This window comes from Bison bison, unplaced genomic scaffold, assembly GCF_000754665.1.
Source record: "Bison bison bison isolate TAMUID 2011002044 unplaced genomic scaffold, Bison_UMD1.0 scf7180017864077, whole genome shotgun sequence".
Taxonomy (NCBI): domain Eukaryota; kingdom Metazoa; phylum Chordata; class Mammalia; order Artiodactyla; family Bovidae; genus Bison; species Bison bison.
In genome coordinates this window covers 752,698-769,322 of record NW_011494649.1, presented here as the reverse complement: position 1 = coordinate 769,322, position 16,625 = coordinate 752,698, and the positions used below count along the sequence as shown (strand labels likewise).

Here is a 16,625-nt window from a genome sequence, read left to right as displayed (position 1 = left end):
GTGACTTAGCACACATGTCCACCATATCAGCCCATTCTTGTAAACACCAGACAACCCGCTTGAGTACTAAGGCTCCCACTCTGGGGGAGTTTCAGTATTTTAGAGCCGGAAGGACTTCTCTAAAGCACCTATACCTACTTCGTCGTGGTACAGATGACGCTGACACATTCTGAAAGCAAGTCTCTAACAAAACTAAGGTGAAAATGCAAAAAAAATCTCTTTTGACTCAAAAGGCTTCCATTAAACCTGCCATCTTCCTATTTCTTTTTTTCTTTCTTTTCTTAATATTAATTTGGCTGCACCAAGTCTCAGTTGTAGTATGCAGGATGTCAGTATCCTGACCAGGGATTGATTCCAGGCCCCCTGCATCGGGATTGTGGAATCTTAGCCACTGGACTACTAGGGAAGCCCCCTATTTCTTAACTTTAAATTTGTTTCCTATTTGGTGCTTATTACTCAGGGTCCTGTTAAAAGAAAAGCAGGTTTTCTTCGCCAATTTATGTGCAATTTAGGCTAATAGTAAATGTCATCCCAATGACAAGAACAGAGGCAATCATGGCTTTCTCTTTGTTTGGCATGTCCAATTTTTTCAGTGTTTTCTACCTATGGTTTAGTTGCATGCTAGGCAGCTGTAGAAAACCAGCCTGCTAAGAAAGTTTGGTTTTGGATAATCTGGGACAATCACTGAGTCGGTTACAAATATAAATTAGATGTAATAACATGTGGAGAGATGTTAATAATGATGTGTGGAGAGATATCTATGTATCTACAAGGATGCAGGCCATGCTAAAAGAGTGTGTGTCCAACACAAGTTCAGGGCTTTGGCAATTTCCTGGTTAATTTGCTAAGTCAGGAAGGCCAAACCAGATCCTTCAGGCCAGTGGTAGATTTTTGAACCTAAATATTCTGGTTTGGCTGTCTTCATTATAAAGTTAACCTGTTACTTGCCAAATCGCTGCTTCATTCATGCTCTATTAAGGGGAAAGAAATTCTCATGTGAGTGGGAGCACACACGTTTTAACATGTGATTTACATGAAGTTCGGCTTGGGTCATTTGTTCTTTGAGATATAAATTCAAACATTCATCCCATAGGAGGCAGGAAATCCAGGGTCCCTCCCAGTATGTCTAGGAGTGGACATTGGCCTTAGGTCCCCCTACCCTGACCCCAGCCACTTCGCTCACTTCTGGCTCTAAGTTTGTGCTTCTGTGGGATTTTCTCTCTCATGTCTTGCCTCCTGTGGACATTTCCACTCTGTACTTGCATGGATTAGAGTATCAGATTCACTCCATTTTGCTTGATTTCTCCAAAACATCACTCACCAAGGTCAGTGGATGTAGCTAACTTGCCCTGTGAATGGAAAAAAAACAGAAGGGCTGTTCTTTGCCGCACAACAGAATAGCTCTTAATGCTGATCACTAGCATCTGTATCCTTAAAAGTCTTCCAGTATTCTCTTTCCCTACATTCCTGCCATGGGGAATTGTCTTCTACTTGGGCTCAAGCCTCCTATCATGTTGTGGCTCCTTCTTTATCCAACTGCCCTCTAAGCTAAACAGCCCTCACCCACAAACAAACCTATCTCTCCCTGGTGTCCAATATGCTACAAAGGTCCGATGGTCAAAGCTATGGTTTTTCTAGTAGTCGTGTATGGATGTGAGAGTTGGACCATAAAGAAGGCTGAGCATTGAAGAAGTGATGCTTTTGAACTGTGATGTTGTAGAAGACTCTTGAGAGTCCCTTGGACTGCAAGGAAATCAAACCAGTCAATCCTAAAAGAAATCAACCCTGAATATTCTTTGGAAGGACCAATGCTGAAGTTGAAGTGCCAATACTTTGGCCACTTGATGCAAAGAGCCAACTCATTGGAAAAGACCCTGATGCTGGGAAAGACTGAAGACAAGAGGAGATGGGGGCGACAGAGGATGAGATGGTTGGATGGCATCACTGACTCAATGGACAAGAGTTTGAGCAAACTGGGGGAGACAGTGAAGGACAGGGAAGCCTGGTGTGCTGCAAAGAGTCAGACATGGCTGAGTGACTGAACAACAGCAATAAGCCATCTCGTGCAAGGAGTGCCTTCTAAGACTCAAACAGCACATCGTGAGGTTTGTTCAACAAAGGGCCAGAGGATGAATTCTCCCGTGGATATCAGCAACAGCGGGCCCCTTCCTGACACACACACCAATGCCTTCTGTTACAGGATAGATAGATGGATGGCATCCAGGTGCTGTGTACGTGTGTCAATGTATATGCAAGCACGGCTGAGAGAATATATATATGCAAGTGTGCATACATGTGACTATGTGTGTGTTTGCACAGGTAGAGAGCAGCCCTAGGAATCAGATCGAATGTGATGAGGGAAATGTGTAAAGCATGTGTCTAGACTCATTCTTTAGGTGCTGGACCCGATGCTGGGAAATCCCACGTGTCAGTCCCACGAGGACTCAAGGAAGGGATTCCCCATACCCAAGCTACATCTCCTTGAAAATTATCAATTAATTGGGAAGCAACAGAGAGATACAGGGCTTCCCTGGTAGCTCAGCTGGTAAAGAATCTGCCTGCAATGCGGGAGATCTTGGGTTTGATCCCTGGGTGAGGAAGATTCCCTGTTGGAGGGCATGGCAACCCACTCCAGTATTCTTGTATGGAGAATCCCCATGGACAGGGAAGCCTGGTGGGCTACAGTCCACAGGGCTCACAAAGAGTCAGACATGACTGAGCAACTAAAGACAGCACACACAGAGAGACACAAAGGAAATAGACAGAGCCATGGGGAATTGGAAAGACAGAAAAAGAGTTAGCTAAAACAAGATCATCTTGGTTCTCAGAGACCTGGGCTCCATATACCACAAATGCCACTGGAAGAGACAAAGCCAGGAAGACGCTTCTAATTCTTAGGCATAGAAGACCCTGGGGAGGGTGAGCTGCACAGATCTCTGATGCCACAGGAGCCTAAGTGGGGGAGGGCCTGGCTCTTCTGGAGGAGGAGGAGGAGGGCAAGGATACCTTCTCAGAGCCCACCCTGACGGGGGCTGAGCCCTGGGGTTTCCAAGCAAAGCAATGTGACCCTGCCTATAGCCCCAGAGTTGGAAGGATCTGAGACCCTTGGGATGGAAGGGGATCAGGGTAGGGCTCGCATTTCACCAGCCTCTTCTCCCATACTGCTCATATTCCCCAGACCTTGGAATCCTCTGAGGGACTGAGGACAATATGTTTAATGTCACTGGGAGAGGCTGGTGAGGCCAGGACACCCCTGGACATATGCTGGTGGCTGGTTCCATCCTGTGTCCCAGCAGATCCCCTAGGCTTGGGTGTAAAGAAACTGCTGGAAGTTTGTGCTCCACCGCTTGTGGCAGGCAGCATTGTCCCAGGGAGTGCCCCCTCCTCCCGTCTCCTCCAGCCCCACAGGCTAACTTGGCTTTGCCAGCTGAGACCTAGAGGGGTAGTGTGAACAGGGCAGTGTGGAAAGCCTCTCTGAGGAGACGACACTCAGGCCAACAGACAGGATGAGAGTGGGGCTGGCTGTTGGAGAGGGAGGGGCAGGCAGGGGGAGTGGAAGTTCTAGGCCCTGAGGCAGAAAAAGAACTTCAACCTTTAGGAACTGAAAGAGCCAAGTGCCTGGTCAGTAAGGAGGGCAGAACATGAAGCTGGGGACATGGGGAAGTCCAGAATTACTCAGGACCTGCCTTACAGTCTACAGTAGCATTCTGAGCGTGTGCGCGCGCGCACACACACACACACACACACACACACACAGACACTCTGAACGGTTTGCGGGGAAACGCTACTATGGTCTGAATGATGATTCTTAATGCTCATGGGGACTGAAATGGAGGAGTCCCAAGCTGAGAGCAGGCGACTGGTCACGAGGGTAGAGTCCAGGTGAGGAGAGGAGGATAATTTGAAGACGTTGGCATGGTCATGGCAATTGAGAGAAATGGTGGGATTAGCAGTACACTTTGGAGGCAGGGTTTGCTGGACCTGATGATAATACAGATGTGGAAGGTGAGGAGGAATCAAGGACCACAGTCCTTAGCAATGAGGAAGGCGGAGGTGACATAGGCAAGCCTGGGCGAGTAGGTAGCGGGTGAGAATCCCGAGTTCGTTTCAAGACAGGTTAAGCTCAAAATGACCGGGCACCTCAGGTAGAAATGTCACGTGGGACTTGCCTCTGGAAATTGGGCCTCAAAGGGGAGGAAAGGGCCAGTCAGAAATGTGGACTTGCCATCTTGTGGGTGGTGTGTACAGCCATGGAAACGTATAGAGAGGAGCCCCAGACCAAGTCCAAGGGCACTGGCTTTAGAGTCGCTTTGAAGTCACCACCGGGGCAGGAAGAAAACCAGGAGAGCGCCTGTGGGGAAGCCCGGAGAGGGAAGGGTTTCAGGGTGCGGTCAGCTAAGTTAAAGCAGCAGAGAGAGAGGAAGCCTGTGAGGTGAGAGTCTGGTGGATTTATGATGAATGGTGGCAGGCAGAAGTCAGGCTGGAGGGCATGGTGAAGAGGGGATGGCTGAGGAGGAAGTAGAGGCAAGTGTCATGTCCCCTCAACTTATGGCTCTAGGGGAGGCGGTGTGGATCTGGTAGAGGGATTTTTAAAAGACCTGTTCTGCATTCTGGGTGGAAGCCAGAGAATGAAAGTGTGAACGAGACGGGGTTAGGCCTCCCTCAGGCGCCCCTACCTCTTCCAATAGAGTTGAGGAAATCTCTACCCCCAAACAGGGCTTCTCTCGTAGCTCAGTTGATAAAGAATCTGCCTGCAATGCAGGAGACCCCAGTTTGAGGCCTGGGTCGGGAAGATCCCCTGGAGAAGGAAATGTCAACCCACTCCAGTATTCTTGCCTATAGAATCTCATGGACAGAGGAGCCTGGCAGGCCCCAGTCAATGGGGTCGCAAGAGTCAGACACGATTTAGTGACTATCACCACCTACCCTTGAACCTGGACCTCAGCCTCTCAGGCCCCATTTTGGGCTGCATGGAGAGGAAGTGCCAGGACCCGGGTGAATGCAGCTGGGAGGGGAGGGCGTGCCTCGCTCTGGAAATAGAAAACCAATGCTGGTAACTAAGTAACTCCTGGAGATGGGGCAAAGGCCCTGGCAGAGCCTGAAGGAGCAAAAATAATCTGTGCCGCTTGGGCGGTGAGGCACATCGGATGTGGGGCCCGGAGAGACCTGGCCTGCGGTCCCTCAGCCCCCAGCAGCCCTCCCTGGCCTGCAGGGGTGGGCTCTGCTCTTCAGTCTTGCTCCGGCCCGGCCAGAAGCAATGGGTCCTGGCAGGCAGAGCCTCCTCAGTTAATGGCCATGCACCAGTGCCCAGGCCAGCAAGCTCGGTCCCCTCTGCCTCACAGCACTGCCTGTTCTGGACCCCAGATGAGAACATCACCCAGACAGACAAGCAGGCAGAGCCCCGCTGAGGCCCAGCCAGGCAGCTGTGGCCTGGGCAGCCCCAGTTGCCTGTGGTCAGGGAGGGGTGGCCTCCCACCCTACTTCAGGAGGCAGGCCTCGACCACCCCAGCCTCCCTCAGATCTCCTTGCCCAAGGTCCAAAAGGTTATGCACACACTGCCCCTAACACACGCTCACACACACAGCAGATGACAAGGTCCTCAGAGGGAAGGCTGATCTAACAGCATCTATGACTTGCTGGCTGATGGGTGGGTTTTGGGTGCAGAACCTGCTGAATAAGGATCTGGTCCTTCTCCCTCTTTCAGCACCCCTGTCCTCGCTCACCTTAGGAACAAGGATGCCTCCATCTCTCTGCTTCACTTCCTATTGCCAGGCTCACTTCTAAGATCGCAGGAAGCAAGAGACACAACTTGTCATCGAGCAGATGGTGCTGGAAGATGGAGTGAGGCCCCCAGGCCTGCCCCTCTTCCTTCATAGCACACCATCCCCAGGAAAGCAGGGCTTTGAGGAGTGGAAGGTGCTAGACTCCAGAGCACAAGGGTTGAGCCCCTCTCTCCCAGGGAAGGAAAGGAAGGTGAGAATCACTGACCTGAGAAGTTTCCATGAACTCTGGCCATGCTGGAGAAGGGGGAGAGGCCCGCACAAGCGGGCAAGGCACAGGGGAAGGCAGTAACCTCTCCTCGTGGTTTCCTTACCATAAATTTCTAATTGGATCTGGATCCAGGGGTACAAACAGACATACAGGACCTGCCTGAGGAATGAGCAGGGCTGGGAGCCACGTGCCACCAGGACTTTAGAGGAATTTGGGGTGCTAGTAGCAAGGGACTCAGGCCCTGGTCCCCTGGGGGATTGGTCTCAGCGAGGGGAGACGGTTTACCCAAGAAGGAACCCAAGGCCAGGCCCATCCCCTCTCCTTCTGCCTCCCAGCACAGCAGTGCCCTCTGGTTACAGACAAACTATGAGTGTGGGTGAGAGAGAGAAGGGGTCGTGGTTGATCCCCAGAAGCAGCAGGCTCTGTACCCCCCTCTGCTGATTCAGCCACCGCCCCCACCCCCCTCACACACCTCCCTCCCAAGCTGATGGGAACAAAGAGGCTGCAAGTTTCCAGTTGTAAAAGTTGGGGAGGAGCGATCAAGAACAAAGATCAAGGCTTCGGATTTTCCATGACACTCGTGCAGGGGCGGGGGCACCAAGCTTGCTGAACTGTCTGGCTCAGTTCCCATCACCGTGCCCTCTGGGAAGCTGGAAGCTGCCACCTGGGCCTAGGGCAGTGCCAGGCTCACCACCAGCATGGCGCCCTCTGCTGGGGCCGTTTGGGTAGGAGGCACACTCTCTGCTCTGCAGGGTGGGGCAGAGCCTCCTGACCTCTGGGTCCTCAATCCCAAGTCCTCCCAGCTCTCTAAGATCAGACCGCCTTAGAGCTCAGGAGCTCACTGCACCTAGCGGCCCCCTAAACCTGCGCCCCTGTGCAGAGGCCAATGACAGAGCATAGGAGGTGTGGACTTTGGGTGGGTGGCCTCATTGGTAGGAGGCTAAAGGGCAGTTGGGCTTCCCTGGTGGCTCAGCTGGTAAAGAATCCGCCCACACTGCGGGAGACCTGGGTCCAGTCCCTGGGTTGGGGAGATCCCCTGGAGGAGGGCATGGCAACCTACTCCAGTATTCTTGTCTGGAGAATCCCATGGACAGAGGGGCCTGGCAGGCAACAGTCCATGGGGTTGCAGAGAGTCAGACACGGCTGAAGCGACTAAGCACACAGAGTGCAGTTGGAACTGGGCCGCCTCCCTTGGTGGGGCCCGTCTCTGTGGCCCCCGCCTCCACTGATACCTGACTCTCAGCTTATGAGCAATCTGGGACTGGGAGAGGCCCACCCAGTTAAACACATGATGGTATGTCATGGAGCCCTCTTCAACTTTTTAAAAATGTCAGACAAACCCATGTATCCAGACAGGGAGCATCCTCCCTGTACCAAAGTACAGTAAGTGGGAAAACAATGAGTAGATTATGAAACCATTTTACAAAAAATAATTAGACTTCAAACCACTGTACTTGGATATCTGTATTTAAATAACTATAGTGACTCAGATGGTAAAGCATCTGCCTGCAATGCGGGAGACCCACTTTCAATCCCTAGGTTGGGAAGATCCCCTGGAGAAGGAAATGGCAACCCACTCAAGTACTCTTGCCTGGAAAATCCCATGGATGGAGGAGCCTGGCGGGCTATAATCCATGGGGTTGCAAAGAGTCGGACACAACTGAACGACTTCACTTTCACTTTGAATGTGCTTAGAAGGAAGCACAGAAAAATAAATGTCCAAACTTATGCCCGGGGTCATTTGGATTAGAATTAAAGGAAAGAATTTCTTATTTGAATTTTTATACTAAGCAAGTGCGTGCGTGCTTAGTTGCTCAGACGTGTCTGACACTTTCTGACCCCATGGACTGTAGCCTGAGAGCCTCCTCTGTCCTTGGGATTCTCCAGGCAAGAACACTGGAGTGGGTTGCCATGCCCTCCTCCAGGGGATCTTCCCAACCCAGGGATCAAACCCGGGTCTCCTGCATTGCAGGCAGACACTTAACCCACCCTAGCCACCAGGGAAGCCCCCAAGCGTGTATAATTTTATAATTAAAAAAAAAGATGAGGGTTGGAGAGGTGGTTTAGAGCAGTCTAAGTATGTAGATAGAGTTGGGCACGTGCATAGACATGCCAGGTGTGTGCACGCACTCACACACACACACTCCTGTGCGCATGCTCACACCAAGCACATCTAGCCCACCAAGGAGGGCACATCTGGTAAATCTGGCAAAAACCTGGGTGCACACCTGGCTCAGGCACATCCCCACAGACCTGGGCTCCCCTGGCTTGTGTCTGGCAGGGCCCGAAGCTCTCTCTAGGCACGGATCCCATCCTCTTCCTTCCCCAGCCTCCATTTACTCCGCCTCCCTCCCCCCCTCCCCTCCCAAGCCCCCCAGGCTTCCAGCATTTCCTGCCAGGTATTCACACAGCAGGACCCTGCCCAGTCAAGGGAGTCAACAAATCCAGGAGAGGAGTGCATGGCCTGGTCATGAAGATGGCCTCCCCCTCCTCTGGGGCACTGGGGCACCCATCTCCAAAACCGGGGTTGTCCCAGGGTTTCCTTTGGATCCCGGTTTGATTAAGAAATCACCTGGGCCTCAGCCAGTCCAAATGTGATCCTGATTCTGCCGCTTACACGTTGGGTGATCTTGGACTAAGGTTATTAAAACCATCTGAGCCTCAGTTTCCTCATCTGTAACATGGGATTAATAAAGTTATTGTGAAACTCAAAGATGATAATATCTATGAGACGAAATGCTTCGGAAGACAAACAAGGAAATGACAATCAGGTGTCAGGATCTGGCTCCCTCCAGGGCAGAGAATAGGGCTGTGATCAGGGCAGGACACAAGGACCTCTGAGGTCCTGGCAGGGTTCTGATTCTGGGCTATGGGAACAAGGATGTTTAATTTATAATTATTTATTAAACTGTTCATATACGTATATATTTAACAGATGTATGAGATATTTCATAAAAAATGTTTTGAAAAGTTTCATATTCAGCATAAATGTAAAATAATATGAGCAAGTATAAGTTCCCATTCATACTCTCTGAGGTCAGGGTTAGCTGTGCAGCAAGGGTGACCTAACAAGTAGAGATTTCATTTATAAACCTAGACCAGTGTTGTTTTCTTTGCTAGGGGAGGCCTGGGAGGGCAGAGGTGCCTAAGAGGTGTGGGTTGCTGTAGGTCCACTCAAAACTAGCCTGTTCTTCCCCACAGCTCCTCCCCACCACAGAGGGCTGAGAGCTATGCGCACAGCTGCCCACCCAACTTCCGGGCTGGCATTATTCTCACCCCTGCAAAGTTCCCTGAACCTCAGACAGCCTCCTTTCTGCACCCAGCTGCCACTCCGCATTCTTCAGCAGCATGGCCCCATCCTTGGTCCCCAGGCCCACCACTTCCTGCTTCACTGGGGTCCTTCCTCATGCCTGGAATGTCTGCCCCCCCGACTTCCCAGCCTTTCCTGGCCCTGCTCCTAGCTCTCCTAGACAGTGAGGCATTCTCTGCCACCCCACAGCACCCCAGGGCTCCAAGGCCCAGTCTGCACAACAGTGTCCCCCCTGTGCTGGCTCTGACTCCAGTGGAGGGCTCCCTTGGGAGAACTGGGCATGGAGGCAGGGCCCCCGCTGCCATCCCAGGCCAGAGACACCATGCTGGGCCACAGTACCCCAATGGTCCTCAGGCCTGAGCCCACCCTGCCATCAGAGGCCACAGGAATTTCTGTGGGGCCTGGCCAGGCTTCTGCCTGGTGACCGTCAGCTCCCTACCCCCCATCTGACTTGCTCCCTGACTTTTCCTGACTCGGCTTCTGTTCGACTCTGTGATTTAGTCTGTCTCGTCTCCCTGATTTTCTGTGGGCCTCAGTCTCCTCCATCCTGCCCAGACAGCACAGGGGCAGCAGGAACCTTCTAACTGCATTGCAGGGTGGGGCAGCCCCTGGGCTTCTGACCCTTGCCCCCAGCCTGAGCCTTTGCCGGCTCCTCTGGGAGGTCTCCCCACCTCACCGCACCCCCCAGGTGAAAAGAGCCGGAGGGCCTCAGTGGTAGAGCCAAGCTGAAAGGGAAGAGGAAGCTGATGAAACTGGGGTGCAGGCAGATGGAACTTCTGTTGTTAGGGGAATGAAGAGCAACAGGGTGGGGGGCTGTCTGAAGTTTTGTGTAATAAGAGCTAAGAAGGAAGTTGAGTTCTGGAGGAAAACAGCCTTGAGTGACGTACGAGTGGGTTTCTGGGATAAATTCTGATACTACGTTCTTCTCGGGATCTAACCTCAAGCCTGCCTGCTGCAGAACTAGCTCTTCCCTATCTGTTCCTTTCTTGCACCGTCAGAACCTGTACAGGGAGTAAAGTGAAAGCAGGAACAAGAAGTGCTTGCGAAGTAGAGAGAGTCTTTCTCGTCAGCCTGTAAAGCCACCAGGATGTCCCGTCCCCACCCCCAATCACCTGAAGCTCCCCAGTCCTTGGCACAGTCCAGAGACCATGCTGGAGGCAGAGGCCACTCCAAGCCATGTAGACAATCTTCCTTTCATGACCCTATTTATTATTCTTTTCCCACCTCTCCACCCCTTCCCCACCAGCTGCTTAAAATATTTTTCAAACAGAAAAATCCAACCACAGCTGGAAACCAACCCTAAAGTTAGTCCAGAACGTGGGAGCTGCCAGGGAAAATTGCCGGAGCTCAGGCAGGGCTGTGGGAGGCAGGGCCTCAGCCACGGAGGCAGCCCGGCTCTCTGGGGGCCCCAGAGGGACAGGAGGCCAGGCAAGAGGGCCCTCGGGTCCCATCACCATTCCACACAAGGTCAGTGAAGACTCGTGGTGGCCAGGCCTTGGGCTGGGGCCCTGAAGGGACACAAATCAGTTAAGTAAAGAGACCTCTCCTCAAGGAGTGACAGGCTTCAGGAGAGGGTAAGGCACAGGCCCTCCAGTGACAACAAGAACATACACTTAGAGAGTGTTTCGAGGTCCAGGCCTGAGTACTTTTACAAATGTGGTTCAAAGCCCTATCAGGGCTTCCCTGGTGGTCCAGTGACTGAGAATCCACCTGCCAACGCAGGGGACATGGGTTCGATTCCTGGTCTTGGAAGATTCCACATGCCACTAGGCAGCAAAGCCGTGCGCCCCAGCTACTGAGCCTGCGAGCAGCAACTGCTGAACCCTGCCCACCCTAGTGCCCACGAGCCACAACTACTGAGCCCGAGTGCTGCAACCACTGAAGGCCTGCTCCACAACGAGAGAACCCACCACAAGGAGAAGCCTGCTCACCGCAACTAGAGAAAACCCAAGTGTAGGTACCAAGACCCAACACAGCCAGATATTTAAATAAAATTTTAAAATCCTATCAGCCCTATACAGAAAGTACTGCTGTTCTTCTCATCTTGTAGAGGAGAAAACCAAGGCACACAGAAGTTAGGAAACTTTCACCCCACCATACAACTGTAAAGGCTAGAGGCAGAATCTTGGCCCAGGGAGCCCAGAATCCATGCTCTTAGTGCTGTACTCTGCTACCTCTGTACGTGCAAAGGCAAGGCAAGAACCCCATGAGACAGTATAAGCAAGTTCACATGAAAGTTCAGAGATGGTGCCTGGCAGAGGATCAGAATCAAGGAGGGCTTCGTGGAGGAAGCAGCACAAGCACCACTTCTGGAAGGAGAGTGGGGACTTTGGGCCTATCTCAGTGGCAGGGGCAGAAGGTATAGAGCAGAGAAAGCTGAGGCAGGAGCAGACAAAACCAGGACCCAGGGGACCCAACTCCCAGCATGTGACCCCCACCACTCAAGAGGCCACCCCCACCCCTGCCCAGTGCTCAGAGAGAAAGAATGCATAGCTGAACCCAGGCCTGGCCACAGCGACCACGGTCCAGATTCACCCTCCATCTCTCCAGCATCCCAGGCTGCTTTCTCACCTCCCTCTGACACCTCCCATCCAATCCTCTCACCCGTCCTGTTTGTACTGGTCCCCTTGCACACCTGTTCACAGGGGTGGGTTAGAGGCCAAAACTACTAAAAATTCTCTATAATACAAATGTTTGGTGGCATTTAACTTAGACCAAAGTCACCAAGCTGTCTTGTGCCCATGCAGCCATGTGGCCTAAAGACCCCAAGAGATAGGGTGGCAGGTCCCTGGGCTGGACACTTCTCTCTGTCTTGAGTCCACTTGTCTCTGAGGCCTCTTCCAGTCACGGGGTCTGAGCCTCAGTTTTCTCTCTGGATCTGTTTGGTGTGTTCCGTTTCAGGTCTGAAGGCCTCGTGAGCACAGAGTATTCATTTTTCTTCTCCATCCCTAAGGCTTGCCATGGAAAGACCAGCTGGGTGGATGCTCAAGGCTAATTCAAAGCTGGTGGCATTGGCCAGTCTCCTGTGGGCCTTCCATGCAAGCTTCTAAGAGCTTGTTGATACTGAATCACCATCACCATAATATCTGATAATAGCTGCCGTTTATTGAATGCTTATTGCCTGATGGGCAGTATTCTAGAAATTTCTCATGAATTAGCTCATTTCATCATTTTAACAATGCTACATATGGTTGGATGGCATCACTGACTCAGTGGACATGAGTCTGAGCAAACTCCAGGGGTGGTGAAGGACAGGGAAGCCTGGCGTGCTGCAGTTAGACACGACTTAGTGACTGAACAACAATATATGAGGAAGCTGAGGCCCAGAAAGGGTTAAAGGTGGTGCCCAAGGTCACACTCAGGTGCACAGCTTCCACAGGGAGGGAGGGAGCACCCGGAGGGCAATGACTGTGTTTTGTTCGTCATTGTCTCTCTGCCCCAAGTCCCTGCAAGGCTGGCCTTTACTAGCACAGGAGAAGTGGGAAGACAAAGCTGTGAATTCGAAACAACTGCCTCCTGTCCAGGAAATCTGTGAAAACCACCTGCCCCAGGCCCATGACGTGGAGGGCTCTGAGTTCTTTCTCAGCTCTGGGCCAGCTCGACTCCAGTTGCAAGGACCTACCTGTCCCAAGTTGGGCCTCGCCTGGGTGCATGGAGATCCCAGGACAGGTAGCTGGCTGCTTCTGGTCCCACCAGGCAGGACAGGCCAGGTCAGTGCCAGGTCTGCTGCTGTGGTACCTCAGCTTTGGGTGGGTTCCTTTCCTGGGATCTTGGCTCCTCCTGAATCCTTCTGTGGAAGCTGCTGCTGCTGCTGCTGCTAAGTCGCTTCAGTAGTGTCCGACTCTGTGTGACCCCGTAGACGGCAGCCCACCAGGCTCCGGCGCCCCTGGGATTCTCCAGGCAAGAACGCTGGAGTGGGTTGCCATTTCCTTCTCCAATGCATGAAAGTGAAAAGTGAAAGTGAAGTCGCTCAGTCGTGTCCGACTCCTAGCGACCCCATGGACTGCAGCCTACCAGGCTCCTCCGTCCATGGGATTTTCCAGGCAAGAGTACTGGAGTGGGGTGCCATTGCCTTCTCCTTCTTCTGGAGTGGGTTGCCATTGCCTTCTTCTGTGGAAGCAAACAACCCCAAACCTCTGCCGGTGTTAAGGCTGAGCCTCAAGAACTGAGGGCCAGGCTGCTGGGCCTTTTGCGCCCCCTGGTGGAAGGAACAAAGTAGTGCACATGCTGCAACTGCTTTGTGAATCCAACCTTCCCTTTTCTCTGCCCCCTCCATCCTCTCTCCTCTTCTCACCTTCATTCACTCACACTTGACTGCACGTCCACCAGGGGCTGGGCACCTGCCATGAGATGGGGATGCAGACCGTGTCCTGTGACTGTGACACTGTCCTTGTCCTGAGGTGCTCATCTTGTACTCACTTAACTCATTCCCTCATCCTACACACAGCTGTGGAGCTTCTACTCTCTGCCAGGCTATCCTCTAGGCTCCAGAGACACCATCTCTGCCCACACGGAATGGACAGTCTAACAGGACATTCAGCCTGGTTAACAGAGGATTATAATGGAGAAAGCACAGGCGCTAGAGAAGAGACAGATAGATGTGAAGACAGCAGGGCTGATGCCAGGCAGCGTGTGCGCAGGGGCGGCAGGAGAAGATTCCAGAGTGACATCTGGGCTGGGCTTGGGTGGCTGTGTAGGATCTCTCTGGGAGTAGGACAAAGGGTGTGGATTGGGTGGGGCAGGGAGGAAAGAATATCCCACACAAAGAGGGCAGAACTAGCGAGCACATAGAGTCCCGGCATGTTTAGGGAGCTACAAATAGTCTGCTGTGGTCAGAGCGTGTGGTTAGAGGGAAGAGGGCAGCAGGAGACTGGAAGGTCCTTGCAAGCTGTGGAAGGGGTTTGGGTCTTTTCCTGCAGCCTGTGAGGAGCCACCCAAGGTTTTAAGAGACAAGATGATACCACCACGTTTGCATTTTATGTATTGTAATTAATTAATTAGGCTGTGCCAGGTCTTGGTTGCGGCAAGGTAGGATCTTTGATCTTAGTTGCACCATGTGGGATTTTTAGTTGCAGCATGCAAATTCTTAGTTGCTACATGTGGAATCTAGTTCCCTGGCTAGGGATTGAACCCACGCCCCTTGCATTGGGAGTACAGTCTTAGTCACTGGACCACCAGAGAAGTCCCTGCATTTTATTTAGGAAAGGACCAGTAGACCAATGGAATGTGGGCTATAAGAGCAAGCAGCAGGGGCTCGTGGAGCCCTTGTACTCCTCTGGGTGACATGGATTCACTTCTCCAAGCTGCAGACTCCTCATCCATTAAAGGCGGTAACGATGCCCCATGGGCAGAGTTGTTGAGCGGACCAGGTAGTGCCTACCCCAGTGCCTGGCACATAATAGACACTCAGTAAACGATCATTTATTTTGAAGTCAGAAAGCCTACTAGGCAGGCTATTACAATTGCTTAGGCAACAGATGTGGAGGACTGCATCCAACCACTGACTACAGAGGGATGAGGAGTGAGAAATGGAGCGCTTCCTGCTGTATCAGTAAACAAGGATGTCACAGCCATCAGCAATCGCAGCCCTCCAATGTGACTGGCGAGCCCTAAGGGCACTCAGGAAAGAGGAGAATACCTGTGATCCAGCAGCCATCAGGACTGCAGACACTCCCTATGGTGAGCCCCAAGGGAGCTCAGGATGGGGAAAAAACTGAGGATACTGGCCCAGGATAGCTGGGATGCATATGAAATGAATTTCAGTGAGCCCAGACGCCTGCATCTTCCCATACTTAGAAAAGCACTAATTTCCTTAACTTGGGATATCTGATTTTCTTCAATTAACAATAATCTTTTGAAGTCCAAACTACCTGTCCTTAGCAAAACTTCTATATGATCTGTCTCCTCCCCTTGCCTCCTTGGAGCAGTTCTCTCAGGGTTACTTGAGATGCTGTCTCCTGGGTTTGAAGTCCTAAAAATCCCCATCAAATAAAGCGTATAATAAAGTCATAACTTTTAGGTTGTGACTATTTTTTAAGTCGACAGGAGGGAAGACACCAGAGCTTCTTCAGACAGTTGGCTTTCAGGATGGGGTTGGGTGTGGATTTTGTTTCTCTAAGAACCTCTTGGAGTCCATCACTGTCTCCTGCCCTCAGGCTCTCTCTGGGGCTCCCTTACTCCTCTCACCTTCTTAGGGGGGTGGCATTGCTTAGGGGTGTCAATTCCCAGAGGGGAGGGAGGGCCGTGGAGTTTACATTGCGTGTGGCTAGCACACACATCAATGTGACTTAGAGTGTGCTCATCTCAGATCATCATCAGTGGAGGGACTTTGGCAGTTATAAGGATCAAGGCCCCCAGAGCCATTACATAGACCCTGGGGACAGTTGTTAATAGGCTTCAGGGGCAGGCATTTATCTCCTTCATCTGCAAGTCCCCCTACCAGAGAATCTAGTTTGGTGTGCCTTTTAAGATGTCAGTTTGTGTTTTGCTTTTCCCTGTATTTCTGTCCCCTGTTCCATTTAGATATCAGCCCTTTGGGGCTCTTTGATTTCTGTGGGGTAGAGGCTTTCTTAAAAGGCTGCTTTAAGACTATTCCTTAATCAGTCTTTCATCAATGGCTCAGCTATTGAGCTGAGAGAGAGAATACTAGGTGTCCCTGAGGTGCTGTTGAAGAGAGAAAGGAAAAACAAGGGGAGGGCAGGGAGAGCTGGAGCCTGCATCAAGTGGGGAGAGTGATGGGGCAGAATGAAGAGACAAAAGAAGTAATTAGTTAACCCCACTGCCTGGCTGCGTGTGTGCTCAGTCGTCTCTGACTCTGCCACCCCATGGACTGTAGCTCACTGGGCTCCTTTATCCGTGGGATTTCCCAGGCAAGAATACTGGAGTGGGTTGCCGTTTCCTTCTCCAGGGGATTGTCCCGACTCAGGGATCAAACTCGCGCCTCCTGCGTCTCCTGCACTGGCAGGAGGATTTTTTTTTTTTTAACCACTGTGCCACCTGGGAAGTCCGTTAATCCCATTAGGGGATTGTAAGTAGAAAAATATGGGAGACACTGATAAGTTAATGATTACTCAAAAAAGCAGGTTTGCTTAACCACAAAACCAAGCAGCTTGCTTAGCAACAAAACCATACAACAGAAGCATGGGACATGCCCCCAAACAATAAAACAAAGGTGGCGAGAGACCCACATCCTGCCCACTGAGCTCAATAAGTTAATGATCCCTAGGACAGGTTCTGTGCACACAAAAAGCAATCATTTATGGAAAGGTGACTTTTCAAAATAAAAAACCCTCATTGTACTGAAACCTGAAAATATTTTTCCAAA

The 16,625-nt window shown here is 51.6% G+C and overlaps 1 protein-coding gene across 1 annotated transcript in view; it reads right to left on the bottom strand.

Moving 5' to 3' along the window:
• Nucleotides 1-13,159, bottom strand: part of VDR (vitamin D (1,25- dihydroxyvitamin D3) receptor) — a 105,382-nt gene extending 92,223 nt beyond the window's left edge. Inside the window, exon 1 of the mRNA XM_010837550.1 lies at nucleotides 12,924-13,159. The gene's annotated coding sequence lies outside the window, so the exon portion shown is untranslated. The remainder of the gene's footprint in view (nucleotides 1-12,923) is intronic.
• Nucleotides 13,160-16,625: the final 3,466 nt, after the last annotated feature.